Here is an 18,836-nt window from a genome sequence, read left to right as displayed (position 1 = left end):
TTCTCTATTATAGAGTCATGATCATGACCAATATCTCTTTCTATGTCATGAAATGGTTTGTACAACAATAACTTTGAAAAACATAAGTCAATCCATTTATCTAAGTCATGTGGAGGAATGGATACAAACCTAGGGATACCTCTGATGATAGATGCACTTTGCCTTGGCTCCCATTTGTTATCTCTTTTTCGTTTAGGATTATAAATCCATGGTCTTGCTGCATCAATCAGTGAGACATGTTTCATAGAAGGAGGCCTTATTTTATATCCATCAATGAGAGATATTGTTTGTTCTTCATCGTTCTCTTCAATATGTATAGTTATAGGCTTAAACACCTCATGTGAAACATTTAGATTAATAAATCTTCAACTTCTTTCTACTAATGGAAGTTCTAACAACATGTGACATGTTTCTTGAGCTCCAATGTCTCTTTCTATGATTATCTCAATTAGAAGCCTTCTATATTCTTGTACAGTTAAATCATCAGGGTTTTCCATGTTTGAAAGACACATCAATATCTGACTATATGTTTCTGAGATGTTTTCTACTTTTGCGGCATACTTTGCAATATATTTGATTAGAGCATGCTTGGAAAGAACAAGTTGTCAATCTATATTTTCTCTCCATAATTGCAATATGTGGTGATTATGTGAATTCACTCCCTCATCATTTATTGCTAGTTCAATTTTTTTGTCTCATGTCTCTATGTCTTCATACAATTTGGATCAATTTAGATTCAACGACCAAGGGGCTTTATACTTACAATGAATATGAACTCATATATTTCATCAATCGACATAATTTTTATATATTTAAACATGTGAATTTTTTTTGACTAATTAAATAGTTACTTGCAAACCATCCTTCCCCCTTTTTTCCTTAGGCATTCACTCTCCCTACAAACCGTGTATCTTTCTATAGATTTTAGTATCTCTTCATAGTGAAGCTCAATATCTATCTCTACAAGTTGTGCTGTGTTTTTTTTTTCATTTCTTCCTCACTGCTTTCAAAGGTCCATTAACTCACTGGTCTTTCATCTTGAATCTCGCTTTAGGTTTTTCCTCCGGCCACTAATACATTTGGCCTCAAATTCTGACAAAGTTTCTGATGGACAAGGCATTTTGTGATCAAATTTGATTTAAAAAAAAAACTGCCCGATAATGTCAAAATGTTGATGACGTTTTTCAACGAAACTCGTGTTAGTCGGAAATCCGAAGACCACATGCATTATTAAAAATAAAATAAAAGTGTGTGTTCATTTGAAAACCACATGCGACAGATTGAATTAACAATTCCTTTGCCTCTGCCAATTCCTTTGTTTCTTTGCCTCTCTACAAATCGGGTTCGACGTGTCCTTCTCCCTTTAGCTCTCAACTTCCTAATTAACAACAACGGATTTATATCAACCATCTTGTTATATTTTCCTGGTTTGGTTTAAAATTGGGTTGTCTAGCAGGTGATATCGAAGTATTGAGTAGCTAGTTTGGAGGGTATCGAACTATTGGAGATGGCAGAATTCCTGTAGATTTTCACATGCTTGTAAATTCCTATGGACTTGCAGGTTGTGTGTTTGAATCATGTAAATTTGGTTGCAGACAAGTTCATTTTAGAGTGTGTGTCTCATTAATTTGAGCTTGTCATCCTATAGATATGTTCTCATTTATCTATTTTTCTTTACTTTCCTAATGCCGCAGTTCCTAGTTATTGAAAAGTCTTCCAATTATTGATTATGTTAGATAAAGGCTAAAAGTATTGTATAAAAATTTAAAAAATAAGTAAACCCTATTTACTATACTAGAATCGAGACATAAGAAGTAGTGATGTCCACACATTTATCTAAGTGGTGTTACAAAATAGACTTCAACTTCCAAGTTTTGTCAAATCCACAGAAAAATATTTTAAAATCAAATAAGGTGATAAGAATTTGAATCTTCCATAGTTCAATTTGGCACTAGTTGTAGAGTGTGTTGGGATTCAATCTAACAGTTGGAATTTTTGCTTGAATGCCCCCTTGTGCATATAACCTTATTTTGCCCATCATATATAACAAATTTGAGAAATATTTAAATGGATCTCCCTCGATCAAATTTGTCTAGGTGTCGTTCCTCTTCATTCCACCTACTATTATCATATGTTGAAAGTTGCAAAAGCCCAAAAAAATTCTCTGTCCAAGAAGGTTTTGGTCATTTTTCTCACTTTTTGTGGAGTTGCAGACTTTTTGTTGACTACTGGACTTATTATAATTGTGTAATATCCAGTTCCAATTGTCAGTCCCATGTGGAAGCTCTGCTAAGTATATTGGGTTTTTCTTCTCTTTATCTATTTTTATTTCCTCCTTTTGTGGATTTTTAATGAATAGTTGGACTTTTGTCTCTCTGTCTCAATAGTCCATTCTCTTCTTCCCATAATAACCTATTTGAGTTTGTAGAATTAAGAGTTATCTTTAATTCAAGATAGGTTTGAAGGTCAGCCATGTATTATAAAGAAAGTTCTAATGGTTTTTGTCAAAACTGTCAGAAAACCCTTGTTGACAGGGTTGCATCAAAAGAATTGATTATAACTCTTAATGTAACTACTTAAGTTTCTTCATATTTTGGATTCTAATAGTCAATTCAATTCTCTTTAATATGAAGTTGGTTTCATGTTGATTGGCTGTATAAATTATAATAAATCTTATGCCCTAGCAGGCTAAATATGGAATGAGCCTAAATGCCATTGACTCAAAACCATATTATGAATGATAAAACCTTAAAATTCTCAAATTAAAACCTTAATACATTATGAATGACTTGATCGACTTCTTCTTAAATTCATCATTCCTAAGTTGATTCTATTAGATGACACAATAAAAAGGTTTCTCTTTTTTTAAAACTCAAATATTTTTCACCAACTTGCCAAAATCAAGCTTCTTTTTTAGCCAAGAAAACTATCTAAATAAAATATTCTTCATAATTGAAGAGAGTCTAAGTTTAAGTAACATTTAAACTTCTATATAACTAGTTCTAAGAAGACTTTCGTACTTGCGATATCGTTTTGCGTAGTTTGTGAAGGTTATGCACCGAAGTTTCGATAGCCCGATTTTTTTGCATGTGGCAAAAGACCATGTCAGAAAATATCAATGAAGAACAAAATAAGTAGACAATTTCTAGATTGTGGTCTAACTTGAAAAGAAAAGGTGATGGAAAATGTTATTATCCTTGCAAAATTTGTAAGGGCTTAAAGACTAGAAGACTTCTAATCAAAACATCTAAGAAACATTGTAGGCAACATGGTCACATTGAAGGGGACATGATTATCATCCATTGGTAAGTTGTCCATTATATCATTTTAATAATTTATATACATAAGAAATCACTTCATGATGAGATCATGATTGTGTTTTATTTATGTTGATCATTTTTATATAGGTCGAGCTCCCCAGGGCACATGATATGGACCAACACAACCTGAAGAATATGTTTTTCGAAGTGGAGGAACATGGAGGTGTGAATATCAAAGTTGAAGATAATGATCTCATAAAAGATGACGATTATGCGCTAGAAAACACAATTGAAGATGATGGTACAAATACATTGATCCATGAGATATTTAGTACTGGCGCAGCCGATCATGATGATCAAGATGACTTTGATGTTGTTCATGATTTACCTGTACTTGAGAAGGCATATGAGCCACTTTATGAAGGCTCCCAAACAACCCTTCTCTCTATTGTATTGTTGTTGGTGAACTTCAAGGTTATGAATGGTTTATCCAACATAAAAATCTCACGTATGTTAAGGTATATCGTATATGTCATTATAGTTAATAAAGGGTAAATCATGTACCATTAATATTCTTTATATTAACAAATTAATATTCTGTAGATTGATAGGTGAGATTTTGTTACCACCATCAAATATTCTACCTCGCTCATACCAAGAATTATCTTCCATATCTTTGATGGAAAGTGGTTTGGGGTTGGAGCGTGCACATATGGCCATCTTTACACAGCTGGGCATCCTATATGCTAGATATCGCCTTTACAAGCTTATAGAACATATTAAATTATTTTTGACATGAATCAATATACCCAGGGTTATCCATGTTTGTGATGAGCAAAAACACTGGAAAGAACTTACATATTTATATATTCAAGATAATGAATATGATAATGTTGCCACTACTATCATGAACCATTCTCCAGAGGCATGGGATCATATGCAATTCAAAGATGTTGTAGTTAAAGTGGCCAATGTTGAATTGTACTACAAAGTTGTCCACTTTTATTTACAAGAACACCCACATCTTATTAATGACCTCTTGAATGTCCTTGCCCTTATGGTAGACCACACACAAGTGGTTGACATCATGCATAAGGTATGGCTCTCAACTCCTTTATTATGTTAGTGTTTTTAGGATTACCGAGATGTCTTTCACTTAGGTGTTAAGTTTTTCTATATGTTCTCTTTAGCAGCGATTTGGTTTGGAAAAATCTAATGAGTATCTTTTGTTCTGTTGTATTTGTTATCCACGTTGGACATCTCCATCTTGTGAATTCGAACATGATTGCAGTATAGAGCAATAATGTACTTGTTGTTAATGAGGCTTTGAATGAAATTTATGTAGAAGAGGAATATTATGATAGGCTTCAAGAATCTATAGATATGCACGATAAATTTGATCAGATAGGGCTTGCTCAGAGGGTGAGAGGAACTTCTCTATTGGTTCTTTCATTTAAGTGAAAGTGGGATGCAATTTAGCATTTGAATAGTTTTCTAATGATCTTGAATTTCAATTAGGTTGAGAAACATGAACTTCTTGAATTTTGTCGTGTTGTTGCTTTCATTTATAAGAAAGTATGAAGATGGAGGAAGTCTATTGTATTGGTTCCCAAAACCACATATTGGAAACCAAAGAGTTTTGCCACTTCTCTTGGTAGTTTCAAATAAGTTCTGGCCAATGAACGAGAATGATCGCCAGATCAAAGTCCCCTGCACTTCAGGATTCGCTAAACCAAGGCGGGTGAACCTATACCTGAAACCTAAATCTATCAGTTAAAGGCTTTTCTATAGCAAATTTTCAAAAAACCAATGACCCTTCGAGGAGGCAAATGATTCTTGAATTCTGTCTGGTTATATTTATTGCTTGCTGAAAATTATGAAATGCTTACTTATAAATGTTTATGAATTTGTGCCTGTATAAATTAAAAGTATGATTCCTTGATGAAGATTTCTTTTGAAAATACCTGATTTAATTATATCAGATCAACAACAGACCAGTGCCTTCATCCCTTACTGATTTCATACTATTTCAAATTGAAAGATCCTAGGTATAACCATGGAGACAGTTTTAATAACTTGTTTTCAAAACAAGACCATCACATCAAAAGCATCTATATGGATTGTAACTGAAATATAAAATGTAGATAGTCTTATTGAATTTTAACTTTGCTCCGAAAGACCAATGAGATAATTTGAAACTTGCCAACCAACCTTTAAAACTAATGCTCAAACTGGAAATTAGTCTCAATCACAATAGCATAAGATAGCACATTGACGCAATCCAATAAAATAGAGTTATCACATGTATGGAACTAATCAATCAATTGAAAAGCTTATACCAATCAAAATGAAGAACACTTAAAATTTATATTGAAAATAGATAATCAAACCAGTTGATTTCAATATGTATCACCCATCAACTTTGATATTTCTAGAAAACAAACTACATAAGTGTTGTATAAAATTGTCTTAATAAGATCATAAAACTTGAGGTATCTCCCCCACTTGTTCTAAAAGATCCTCCATTTATAGATATGGATTCAATTTGAAAGTGAAAGGGCATACCCTTTCATTAAAACAAAAACTAACAAAAACTAACAAAAACTAACTTCCTAAAAAATGTCTTTACAATATGAACATATTATAAAAACATAGAAAAACTTGACTCTGGGATCCAACTTAGACATCAGGTTTGGTCTCCTAGCATCTTTCCGCACTTCTGGATATGCTCCAACTACTTCTCTGACTTATATGTGTCTGCATCATGGATGATATCCCTGACAATGACTTCCAGCATGACAAAGTTTTCCATCTGTTTCACAGTCTCTTTCAATTCAATTCCACCAATTTGGGCAATATCAAGGGCGGCATTGAGAAGACTACGACATTCTGAGATCCATACATCTTTATCCTTTATCTCACCCTTCTGATCAATTAACTCCAGAAAACCATGCTGAACAATGTGGTTGCATTCATCATATTCAAATTATAATTGTTCATCAAATTATTGTGTTTAGCCAACAACCTCTTAATTTTTTTAATCTTATGTTTCCGCTTTGGCCATTGTTTTATCATGCAACCTTGTTCCCAATCTGTTTGAAATTTTGTTGTGTGAAACTGCATTGTCCATGTTATTTTGAAATACTGTCTAGAAATCTTTCAGAAAGCCTTGTAAAACCTCAAATCTTTTAGTTAGTAATACAACAGTAGTATCTTCCCTCACACGTTGCATCTATTTTAATATCCTTTTATTTTCTTGTTGTAACTCCTCACATTTTTTCTTCCATTGAGAGCTATCCGAAGTAAGAACCATTGGCACATGTTGCCCACTTCTCCTTAGCATTTCTTCATACAACGCCTTGTACTGGTTCCTCTCCCTCACTACTCTAACCATCTATGCTTTATTGAGTTTTCAAATATCCACTCTGATATCAGCATAAACAATTGGATCAATTTCACCAACTTTTAGTTTCATCATATGGCCAAAGGCCTTGTCAACATCAATGATCTTTGGTCTCTTGTGGGGAGGGTACATAGCCCATAACAACAAAGCTTCCTCATCCTGATCAAATATTGAACCAATAAACACATCATTTACACCTTGTATATCCAATTTGAATTCCTTGTTTTCTGAATGGAATAAACTATCAAAGATAAAAGAAGCACTGAGGTCCCATCCGGGAAATAAAATCACCCCAGCCTCTGTAAGTAGTTGCCTCCCCTTTTGAGGGGTGATTGTGGTTATCTCTGCATCAATTTCCTCTTTTAATTTCTTTAACAACTCAGCCTCATTATCAGACGTTATGTTGGGAATAGAGTCCCTCAATTTATTCCCTTTAAAATTGTACAAGAATGATTTGAATTCTTTGGAATGAATAAAAACATCATCAACAACAAAAACAAAAAGCTCCTCTAACCGAGAGTCGGCATGAACTTCTAATGTTGTCTCTGTTTGGCCCTACATGTCTGGCTCTTCTTCTTTCTCTAGCACTTGGCATCTAGAGACAATTGCATTCTCATCAAATTCACTTTCTGCCTCCTCCTCCTTGGTTTAAATTTCTTGGAGTCTCTATCTCTTTTCTGCCAGTTCATTATTCAGTTGATCAATTACCTCTTGGGCCTTGCATCCTCCATGTTCTTGAAGATATCTTCATCCTCAATACTGACATGCAAATGACCTCCCAAGTTTTGCCTCTTCTTGCAAGAGAGAATGTATCCTTCAGGATCATAGTATTCCTGGCATAATGCTCAAACAAATTGTATTCTTCTATCAGCTTCTTATACATTATTTCATAAGCTTTGGTTGACACTATGGTGAAATCACCAAAAATCAGTGTCCTAGGCAAGAAGGCTTGCTTACGCATATCTACAAAATGTTTAGCATTGGACACACTCAATTGCCTCACAATCTCTAGATAAGTTATTCTAACTGGTACTAGTTTTGGCAGCATGTAGGGGCTCTCCTCAAATTCATATACTCTAAAACATGTAAAATCCTTATTCATAAACCAGTTCCCCCAATTATGATCAACAATGTGTCTTTCATCATAATCCCTGGGTCTTAGGAACCTCTTGATCTCGTCAGAGATAGACCCTTCACATGAAATCCCATACATTCGGTACAATGGCATCACAATAAGTTCTCCAAACTTAATATAGTTGAACCTCATATATCGAGAATCCCAAAGAGATGCCCACAATTGGACGGGTTGCTCCTCACCTTCCCTGTTCTTGGTATTTAATTTTAGGCCCTTAGACAAAAAACCCTTTACATATCCATAAAATAACACTAGATGCATCAATAGTGAATAAAATTTGAAATTGGGATGAGTATCATCCCTAAGGTTTAAAAAACCTTCGTGCAACCTCTCCACCAGATATGTTGCATAGTCAAAAGGCCTAGGTTCATACATTTGTATATCAGAGGCTAACACCAGCGACCCAGTGTTTTCTAGATCAGGCACCTCCACCCCTCCTACTTGCCCACATGACATATATGTGTACTGCAAGTAGTGTCTGAACAAATCAATGCTGAATGGTGGCCCGTCTTCCTCTATTAATTTTCCTGCCTGCCTCTTGTGAATGGCAATTTTCCAGCCAGTATATGTAGTGTCCATTCTGAGGTATTCTTCCTCCAATTCCCCAAAGGACAAGGGCTCATCAGGATTGGGGTCTAAATTGAAAACCTCATTTATGGTACCCGCAGAAAATCTAATAAATGCTTCCCCATTTGGGAGCTGAATGCACCTCTTTACTGAATTATAATTCCTCACCAAAACCTCTAGCAATCTTATGTTTACAAAAACATTGGGGACTATTAGCTTACCTAAATTTTTCATCCAAGGATTGCAAAGTGGCATCTCCTTGCTCCTCCTCAAATAGTGGAACATAAACAGTTCATGTCCCCTTACCTCAGTCCAGACATCTCCGACCCCTCTGTACTTGTCTTCTAATTGGTCTCTCACCGACAGGTGCTGCTTCAACCTTTTGGATTTTGGGTCGGGTGCCTGTATTTGGTCTATCATGTCTTGGTTTAACCTCCTGACTGGAGGCACCTCTTCAATTTTTGCTTTCTTCACCTTAGACTCAAGGCTCTTGGCTGCCCTCTTCTTTCCTATTGAACTTGAAGCTTCCATTTATGCAATTACAATCCTCTGCTCTATTTTTCAAAGGCGCAATGTGTTCTATCTGTGTATTCTTCATTCATCAATGCAGTATTTAGACAAGGCAATTTATAGTTCAGCCGTATTCTTTTGCAATAATGAAATTCTCATAAAATTTGCCTCGTGCGAACCATAGATGCATCTACTGCAAGTATTAAATAGAAGATTTTTAAAAAATTCGGTTTTGAATTCTGATATGACAGCAGCTCATCGACATATGTCTCCCCGATGAATATTTCCCTTTTGGCACTCTTTGAACAACCCTTTATGTGCTTTGACATCTTACTTTCTCTTATCGGGATACCCTAAGCTGATGAATCCTTTTCCTCCTCATCGGGCATCGGGTTAGCTCATTTAGCGTTATCGTGATAGGCATTGTTTCCCCGATGGGCTTCACCATTAGCATAGCTCTTTCCGATGCAACCAGCTTCATCACCATGAGTCTTCCCGATAGTGTCTTTGCTCTGCTCAATCAGTCTACTCCTTCATCGGGTATCGGAGTAATTCGAAATGAAACATACCGATAAGCAAAGTCTTCCCGATAGAGTATGTTCCATCGGTATATGTTTCACCGATGATTTCTTCAGGTGTCGAGGTGGCTCAAAGTAACACATACTGATCATTTTGGTTATACTGATGGACTCTTCTTTTCGCCACTCTTATCGATATAAGTCTTACCAATAGCCTCATCCGCTATCGGCAAGACAATTTTCCATTGTTGCTGCTAGTGTTTACTATGTCAATGGGTCATATCAGTATATTTTTTGCCGATGCATCAATTCTCCTCAACTTTTCTCCTTGATCGGTATAACTTCTGCCAATGAGTACAACTCCGGCTTGCTACACTCTCTCATCAGTATATGGTATCCTGATGCAAAATTGGTCTTTGTTAGTTTAAGTGCCCTCATTGATATAACTTATACCGATAATGTGAAATTTCAATAATTTTCAACTCCTTCTTTAAGATACAAAATTTGATAATGGATTTAATACAATCTAAACAAAAACTATGTTTTGCATGGGAGATTTACCCTTTTTGATAATTACTTGTGCACTTTGATCAATCCCAAGAACATGTTTGCCAGGCCTCCTCACCTCAAAAGGAAACCCAGAGTGCTTCATCTTGTCTCAATGCCACCCTCAATATGCCCACCTGATGGTTGAATCTCTGGAGAGAAGTCACAAATGGATGGATATTGTCACTACAAGATTGCACCTACACATAAAACCCAATAGTTCCTATTCTTATGGAAAAAGTGCTCAATGTATAAAAGGAAATTATAGAAAAATAGCATTTTTAAGAGCATAATTAATTTGAAAAATTATGTGCTAACATGTTGCATTGTCTAAAAAGAATAATCTTTACAAGGATGCAATGGAAACTAGTTCTCAATCGGGTGATCGTGAAATTGCAGAGGAATTGCTGGTGTATTTTGTGGAATGGGTATACAATTGGTAAAACATATAGTTGGTTGTTCTCTCTCACAGGATAAAGTATATGTTGAATTTTCATTTTGGATTGGGGCATTGAAATGGGGCTTACTTTTACATTTGGAATTGCAGGGCAAGAAAGAATGCTTTGCTTCATGCTTGTTCATATGCTATGACTTGATCTTGGACCAGATGTGTCTTTGGAACTTGCCTGGATGAATAATATGATTGACTTTGTGTTTCCATACCTACTTCAGGTTCTTGATATACTCTAATGATTCTGTGAATATTTTAAGTTTCTCTTTAATAAACATTTAAATCTTCTGCAGAATTAAATAGCTAATATTCAAAAAAATTATTTTCAAAGTTCATTCGAGAATACACGACAAAATTTGATGAGCTTGTTAAGGACAAGTTAGAGGTTGTCCAAGAAGAGAAATCCAAGGAGAAAGAAGAGAAATGTCTTGTTTCTCAATAGGTATGCATTTTTCTTAATTGAGCCTCAAGGAGCACGTGTTCTACTCTACTGATGATTTTTAAAAATTCTAATAAATATGTGCCTATTTTGTTTACATAATATGTATGCTCATCTTCTTCCCCTTGCTTTTCCAACACCTCTAGTGCCTGCCATGGGAGTGGGCATGGGAGGTTGCTTTCAACGAGGTATGGGTGGAATGGTAATGCCTCCCATGCCAACTTACAGTATGCCATCTATGGGTGGGTATTGATGGGATTGAAGAACTTAACGTGGGACACAATTCTTCAATCATACATGGTTTTTTTAGGGTGGTCTTTGAGTGGAAAGATTAGATTGTCAAATTGTATTTATTTTTGTTTGGTTGGTTGATACAGAATAATGAATCTTTAGTATTATCGTATTGATCAATCAATTCAAATCTTTCTAGCCACCAAGAATCCGACAAGGATGTTGTATGTCCGATAGCATCCTTGTTAGATAAGTAGTGAGTGTGCCATTGATTTGACGCCCACCCAATTTATGCCAATGCCTGAACCATCAAACATACAAAATCCTCGTCGGTGCGGATGACCTAGTTGTTGTTGGACATCATCAAACTTTCGACGGACCCCCATGAAACATTTGACGAGGATGTTGTATATCCGACGACATTCTCGCCAGAGTTCACTGTCGGAACATTACCTAGATGTCGACGAAATTCCAACGACATATAGAGTTTTATCGACGGCTAAGCGCAGTCATGGTTGTTGTCAGAAGAGTCTTCGATGGCGTCAGAATTACGATGTTCTTGAGCACCGTCGGAATGTCCGACTATAATTTTTTGACGACGTTGCTTGTCAGTAGTCCGACGAATTGTAGTCGGAATTCCAACGAACTGTCGTCGAAATTGAGCCCCAAATGTACTAGTGGGCCCTACCTTCCTCTTTCCTTTGACTTGCTCTCATTCCTTCATCCACAAGCAATGAATCAATGAATCCTAATTGACATACATTTTTGCATGGCGCTCATCCTTGTTTGTCCCCTATGCCCAGTGAATAAAATAATATAATATTATAGATTTCTTAAATTAAATTAGGATTATGCTCTTAAGAAAAATATATATATTCACTATTAAATTTGTGTTATATTATAATTATTTATATTTTTTTATTAAAGTAAGAGTTATAGTCAATATTACATTAATATAATTTTAAACATAACAATGATTCAAAATTATAATAATTAAAAATTAAAATAAATATTTTTATTACAATTCTAAATTATAATAATTAAAAATTAGAACAAATATTTTTATTACAATATTATGACGATAAGTACTCACCACTACATGGCACTTGTTTTATTTGATTTTTTAATTCTTATACAATTCTTAAATTTTAATTAGCTTAAATTTTACTGTTTAAATAATTTTATTTAATTTAAGTTACGTAATTTCAATTAATTTAAATTAGTTTATTTAATTTATTAATTTAAATGATGCATGTAAAGAAACTTAACTTTAATTTCTTCTTTTTCTAAAGAAAGAAAACTATTTAATTTAATTTCGCTTTAGTTATTTTATTTAATTTAAGTTTTTATTTGATTTTTTAGCTCTTATACAATTCTTAAATTTTAATCAACTTAAATTTTACTTAAATTTTAATCAACTTAAGTTTTACTATGTTTAAATTATTTATTTAATTTAAGTTATTTTATTTTATTTTATAATTCTTATACACTTTTTAAATTTTAATTAGTTTAAATTTCAGTATGTTTACATTAGTTAATTTAATTTAAGTTACTTAATTTTAATTATTTGGTGTCAATGGGGGGAGGGAAGTGCAGGGGCGGTGGGGGAGATAAGTGGTAGACGAAGTTGGGTAGGGTTCGACCAAGGGAGTAGAGGGTGAATCGGTGGGTGTCAGGTGGGGCTTCGGCTACGAGTAGCTGGGCTTCTGGTTTGCTGCAGGTCGTGGGCTTTCAGGGGGACAGGGGTTTCGACCGGTGCCTTCTCTCGGTGGTGCTTGGGAGGGGTGGGGTTGTGGGTGTCATGCCTTCTCAAGTGGCCCTTTGGGGTGTGGGTGTTGTGCCTTCTCAAGTGGCCCTTTGGAGTGTGGGTCCTTTATAATCTTGAATATTTTTTTTTGTGAGCTCCGATGACGAGTATTGGTGGTGAGGTCTCGTAGGTACCTCCCACCATGGATTTTCGCGCTACGGTGTGTTCAAAACCCCCACTCCAAAGTATGAAGACTTTTAACAATAAGATTTTCTCATCTGAATCGGGATCGGGGAGTGTTAGTAGCTCTCGCATTATGAAGATTAATGGTTGCCTAGAGAGATGCAGTTAGAGGCCGAAGCTGGTTATTCCTCCTGAGTTGATAGCTGAAGACATTGAGTACTTTTCAAAACACTCGCTATAATGCAAGTTTTTGGGAATGAGGGTTTCTTTGCAGTTTTTGGAAAACTGGGTGCGAAGAACTTGGGCACCGGAAGGGGAAATGGAGATTATGTTGTTAGCAAACAACTATTTCCTGGTTACTTTCAACTGCATGGAGGACCACAATAGGATCTTTGAAGGAGGCCTATATTTTTACAACCAGGTGGGATTGTTCATCAAACCTTGGCATGCGAGGTTTAACCCTTTGAAGGAGCTCCCAAATAGGGTTCCAGTGTGGGTTCGTTTACCACGTTTTCCAGTGGAATGTTGTCGGGAGGATTTGCTACGGTTGTTGGCCGCATTGCTTGGGAAGCCAGTGGGATCTTCAATGCAAACCCTAAGGAGAAAGGTAATGACCTTTGCGTGCATCTGTGTTGAAATTGATCTTAGTAAGCCTTTGCTAGATGCTATAGAAATGTGTGCGAGCTCCCACTCATGGGTTCAACAGCTAGATTATGAGACTTTACCTTTTCGTTGTCATATGTGTCATGAGTATGGTCATTTACAATGTAAGTGCCCTAGATATAAACTGGTGGTGCACCAACCTCAACAGTCAGCCTAGAGTCAAGATAGGGCTAATAAAGGAAAAGTTGCTATGTCGACCGAGGTAGTGGGTGCTGATGGTTTTGTCTTAGTTAAGACAAGGAACAGGAATCGAGGACAAAAGAGGCCCTTACATGAGAGACGGAAGGAGAATACCTTTAACATATTTGAGGCCTTGGATGACCTTAGCCATCAGGAAGTGAATCCAGGGTTAACTCCTTTGAACAAAGGTGCTTCAAGGTGGGGTCAGAAAGAGTTATTGAGGATTTTACTCAGGCCCTGCAAGTGATTGGAAGCCAACAAATGGAGATGGATCAGACAGTAGGGGTCCAGTTGGGACTCACTCCTGGGTCGAAGGTGAATTTGGTTGGGGGGGAGGGCTCTCTGATAGCCCTGAAATTGGAACCAGTTGGGGCTAAAAGTAATAAGTCTTCCGTTCACCTGGGTCTGCATCAGAAAGATATTAAGAAAAGTGCTACAGAGAAGAACTCAAAGGTTGGCAAAAAGAAGGATTTGGATAAAATCAAATTGATGGGAGAGAATTTGGTTGAGTCAAGGTTAGTAAAGACTTTGGATTCTCACTTTTCCAATCCTCCTAAATGATTGTGCTCTCATGGAATGTAAGGAGCTTGAATAGCAGCCCTAGACAAAAAGTTGTTTGGGAATTTATTAGGAATCATTCCCCTGATCTCTTGTTCTTGCAAGAAACTAAACTCTCAGTGGAGAGTATGATGGGTCTAGTGCCGAAGCTCTGGGGGTAAGGCAAGTGTCAGTGTATTGGGGCAGCTGGTTCCTCTGGAGGGGTGGCCTGTCTTTGGAACCCTTCAAGGATTTGCTCTGTTTGGTGGGTGGCTTCCAAATCTTCGTTATCTGGGGTTGCCTCTAGTCTGGAGACCGAAGATCTTATCTTGTTTTCTAATATATATGCCCCCACCGATCTTCAAGGCAAGTAGAACTTATGGTCTTATATTTCTTGTATGTGAAGGTTGGTCCCTTTTCATCCTTGGATTATGGAAGGAGATTTCAATGTTATCCTTGAGTTGAGTGAGAAGAAGGGGGGTGTCATGCGGTTGGAACCTTCTTCTTTCCTTTTTCGGGATAGTATATCTTTGCTGCATCTTGTTGACATTAAGCCTGGTAATGGGTTGTTCACTTGGAACAATAGGAGAGTGGGGGAGTATTGGATTGTAGAGAGGCTGGATCGATTTCTGGTTTCCTATTTTTGGTTTGGTGGGGGTGGTCCACAAGTTCTGAGATTCTTAACTGGAGAGGGTCAGACCACTGGCCTATCAAGCTAGTTTCTTCTTCTACCTGGGTTGCTCACTCTCCTTCCTTCAAATTCCAACTTATGTGGCTTCGGGATCCTAATTTGCAGGCTCTTGTTGAGTAGTGGTGGAGCAAGGGGAGGCCGGCCTTTGGCACTGCTATGTAGTTTGTTAAGTTTCAACTTAAACAGTGGAATAGGCAGGGCTTCAGGAACATTTTCATGCTAAGAAAGTTGTCCAAACAGTGTTAAATGTCATCACCAATGAAATCAGAGAGCATGGTTTGTCTGAAGCCTTGCTTAGGGAGGAGGACAGGGGTGTCAAGGCTTTAGAGGAATGGGAACTCAAGGAAGAAATCTACTGGAAACAGAGAGCCCGTATTGATTGGCTTCAAGAAGGCAATAAGAACACTGCTTTCTTTTTCAACTCTGTGAAAGCAAGAGGTCATGGAAATTTCATTCCTGCACTGGTCAATGATAGAGGTGAGGTGTTATTATCCTTGCAGGAGATATCTAGGAAGGCTTTACAGTATTTCCGATCCCTCTTCAGTGAGGATTCATAGAGGGAATTGGTAGAGGAGAACTAGGTTCTCGCTTGCATTCCTCCTCTTGTTACTGGGGAGATGAATGAGCAACTTATGGGCCCTATTTTGCTGGAAGAATTTGAGAGGATTGTTTTTCACATGAGGAAAGGAAAAGCCCCTGGACCAGATGGGTTCCCGATTGAATTCTTTCAAGAGTTCTAGGATATCATCAAACTAGACTTATTAGAAGTAGTCCAAGAGTCCCAAAGGAATAAACAAATGCTTCGGGCCTTGAATGCAATTTTCATTGTGCTAATCCCTAAGTGCGATGGGGCCGACATGTTAGGCCAGTTCTGCCCTATATCTCTCTGCAATGTGATTTATAAGATCATCTCTAAGCTGATAGCAGAGAGGCTGAAGAAGTGTCTAGGGGATGTTATCTCTAAGGAACAGAGCAGGTTTGTGGAAGGGTATCAAATTCTGGATGGTGTGGTCATTGCTATGGAGACCATTCATTCTATGGCAACCTCCAAGGAAAAAGAAATGTTTATCAAGTTGGACATGGCCAAGGCTTACGATAGAGTTTGTTGGTCCTTCCTCCAGAAGCTCCTTAGGGATTTTAGCTTTGCTGAGGAATGGATCTAATGGGTTATGAGTGGAGTTACCTCCACCTCTTTCTTAGTGCTAATCAATGGTGATCATACTGAGTTGTTTGGTGCATCTAGGGGCCTCCATCAGAGGGACCCCCTCTCCCCTTACTTATTCATTTTCCTAGCCGAGGGCCTGGGGAGGTTGATCAAGCATAATGTGGGTCTGGGTAGTATTTAGGGTTGGAGCTGGGGTAATGACTTGCTGCAGCAGTCTCATTTGCAATTTGTTGATGACATGGCCTTGATGGGACTTGCTCAGATCAAAGAAGCTACTAATTTGCGTAAGGTCTTAGATGTTGATCTAGCGGCCTCGGGCCAGTTGATCAATAAAGATAAATCTTCTATCCTTTTCTTCAACACCCCTGGAACTATTCAAAGGAGGATTGCTCTTATCTTGAGATTCCAAGTTGGCTCTTTGCCCTTGACTTATTTGGGTATTCCTATTTCTCCTGGTAACCCTCCTCAGGAGTCATGGCAAGGTATCTTGGATAAATTTTGCTCGAAGGTTGAACACTGGAATCACAGATGGTTATCATTTGCTGGGAGGGTTCAACTGATTTAGTCGGTGGTTCAAGCTCTTCCGATTTATCAATGTATGGTTCAAGTGGCTCCAAAGTGGTTCTTGAAGGGTTTGGACTCCTTGGCAAGGCAATTCTTATGGGTAGGCAATCTATCCTCTTCCAAATGGAGTCTTGTCAATTGGGACTTGGTGTGTAGCTTGAAGCAGTCGGGGGGGGCTTGGTTTAAGGCAAGCTATTTTATTCGGGGAGGCTCTGGTGGCTAAATTATACTGGAGGTGGTGTGTCGAGCAGGATCGTGGCTGGGCTAAGATTTTGGCCCACAAATATATGCAGAGGATCCCAGTGCAGGAGGTTCCAAGATATCCGCTTGAGGGAAAAGGCTCAACGATTTGGTATACTCTCAAGAAGGGGGCCTCTCTCATTAAGGAAGGACTCTTTTGGATCTGCAGGAGGGGGGAAGAGGTCCTTTTTCTGGAACGACTCTTGGGATGGGTACCCCCCATCCTTGTTCAGTTTCCTAATCTTGGGAACCTTAGCCAGAGGTTTTTGGAGGCAGGGTGGTCAAGGGTGAGTGACTTCAAGGTTGTTTATAGGTGTGGGCAGCTAGAGTTGGAGCGGTGGAAGGCTCCTAATGAGTGGTCAGTTGCTGGGATGGAGGAAGAGTGTGCTGAGTTGCATGGCATTCTGGCGAGTAGACACTATAGTTCCCTTAAGGGTAGGGATGGACTTGCCTAGTCTCCGAATCCTAAGGGCATCTTTACTATAGCTAGTGGATATCGGGAATTGTTGAACCAAAGATTGGAGGGAAGAGAGGTGCACCGGTGGAACCAGGTTTGGAACAATTCTTCATGACCCAAGTGCAATTGCTTCACTTGGACTCTGGCCTTGAATAGATGCCTAACTTTGGATAATATTCGCAAGCGGGGATTCTTGGGGCCTTCTATTTGTGCTTTGTGTGGTAATGGGGAGGAAGATTCCTCACATCTATTCTTCAGATGCCCCTTCTCTATGCTTATTTGGCATTACTGGTGGGGGGTGTGGAAATGTCCTTGTGTTCACGCAAACTCTCTAGTGGAGTTTTGGAGCAGTTTGGGTAGACCTCCCATCTTGTCCCCCTTCCTCCAGACGATCTGGTATATTGGGCCTATTTTCATGCTCTGGCAGATCTGGCTTGAGAGGAACAGAAGGATCTTTCGAGAGGCCAGATTGTTAGTGCATCAAGTGTGGAATAGAATCATGGTTATGGCTAAGGAGACGGTGGAAGCTAAATGTGAGGTGAATTTTCCTTTGGATAGAGACGAAGCGGATATTGTGAGTAGGTTTGGCTGGAAGGAGTTGTCTCCCGCCTCCGCTTGTTTCAGAAGAGGTAGATGTGCTATGAAGAAGGTCCAAAGGGTGGGAAGGTGGAGACCCCCTCAGGATGAGTTTATCAAGATTAACACCAATGGCTCCTCCAGGGGTAACCCAGGCCCTGCAGGGGTTGGTGGTGTTGGTAGGAATTGTATGGGGGAGGTGGTTTTCTTCTTTTTAGTGCATAAAGGGAGGTAATCTAATAATCTTATGGAGGGACTTGTTATTCTCTATGCCCTAGAGTAGGCTTGGGAGTTGGGTAGAAGGAAGGTTATCTGTGAATCGGATTCACAAATTATTGATAATTTGTTGACGGAGAAGAAGGTGAGTGGGATTCATTGGTAGCTGGCAAGGATTGTTCATCAGATTCTTCAAATTAGTTCTTTAATGGAGCAGGTGTCTTTCATCCACATTCCTCGTGAATGGAATAGAGCAGCTGATTGTTGGCCAAGTGGGCTTCGGAACATGACAGTGATTGGAAAATTGAAGGTTGGGAGCATCTCTCCCCGGATTACTGTCAGGTCTTGCAGAAGATTTTTGCTGAGGACATGGATAGTTATGATGTTGGTTGATCTTGGACTGGGCATGTGGCTCTTTTCCGGGGCCTCGGGGCTTTGGTCCTCCTTGTAATTTTTATGTATGTGTTTCAATAAAGTTTTTACCCCTTTTATTCAAAAAAAAAAATTAATTAATTAATTTTATTTATTAATTTAAGTGATGTGTGTAAAGAAATTTA

The 18,836-nt window shown here is 38.0% G+C and overlaps 1 pseudogene; it reads left to right on the top strand.

Annotated features, from left to right (window-relative positions):
- The first annotated feature begins 4,475 nt into the window (after nt 1–4,475).
- On the top strand, nt 4,476–11,082 carry LOC131859692 (clathrin heavy chain 2-like; annotated as a pseudogene).
- The last annotated feature ends 7,754 nt before the right edge of the window (nt 11,083–18,836 follow it).

This window comes from Cryptomeria japonica, chromosome 2 (genome assembly GCF_030272615.1).
Source record: "Cryptomeria japonica chromosome 2, Sugi_1.0, whole genome shotgun sequence".
Lineage (NCBI taxonomy): Eukaryota > Viridiplantae > Streptophyta > Pinopsida > Cupressales > Cupressaceae > Cryptomeria > Cryptomeria japonica.
Note: the sequence above shows the minus strand (reverse complement) of the source record. Positions and strands in the feature narration are given on the sequence as shown.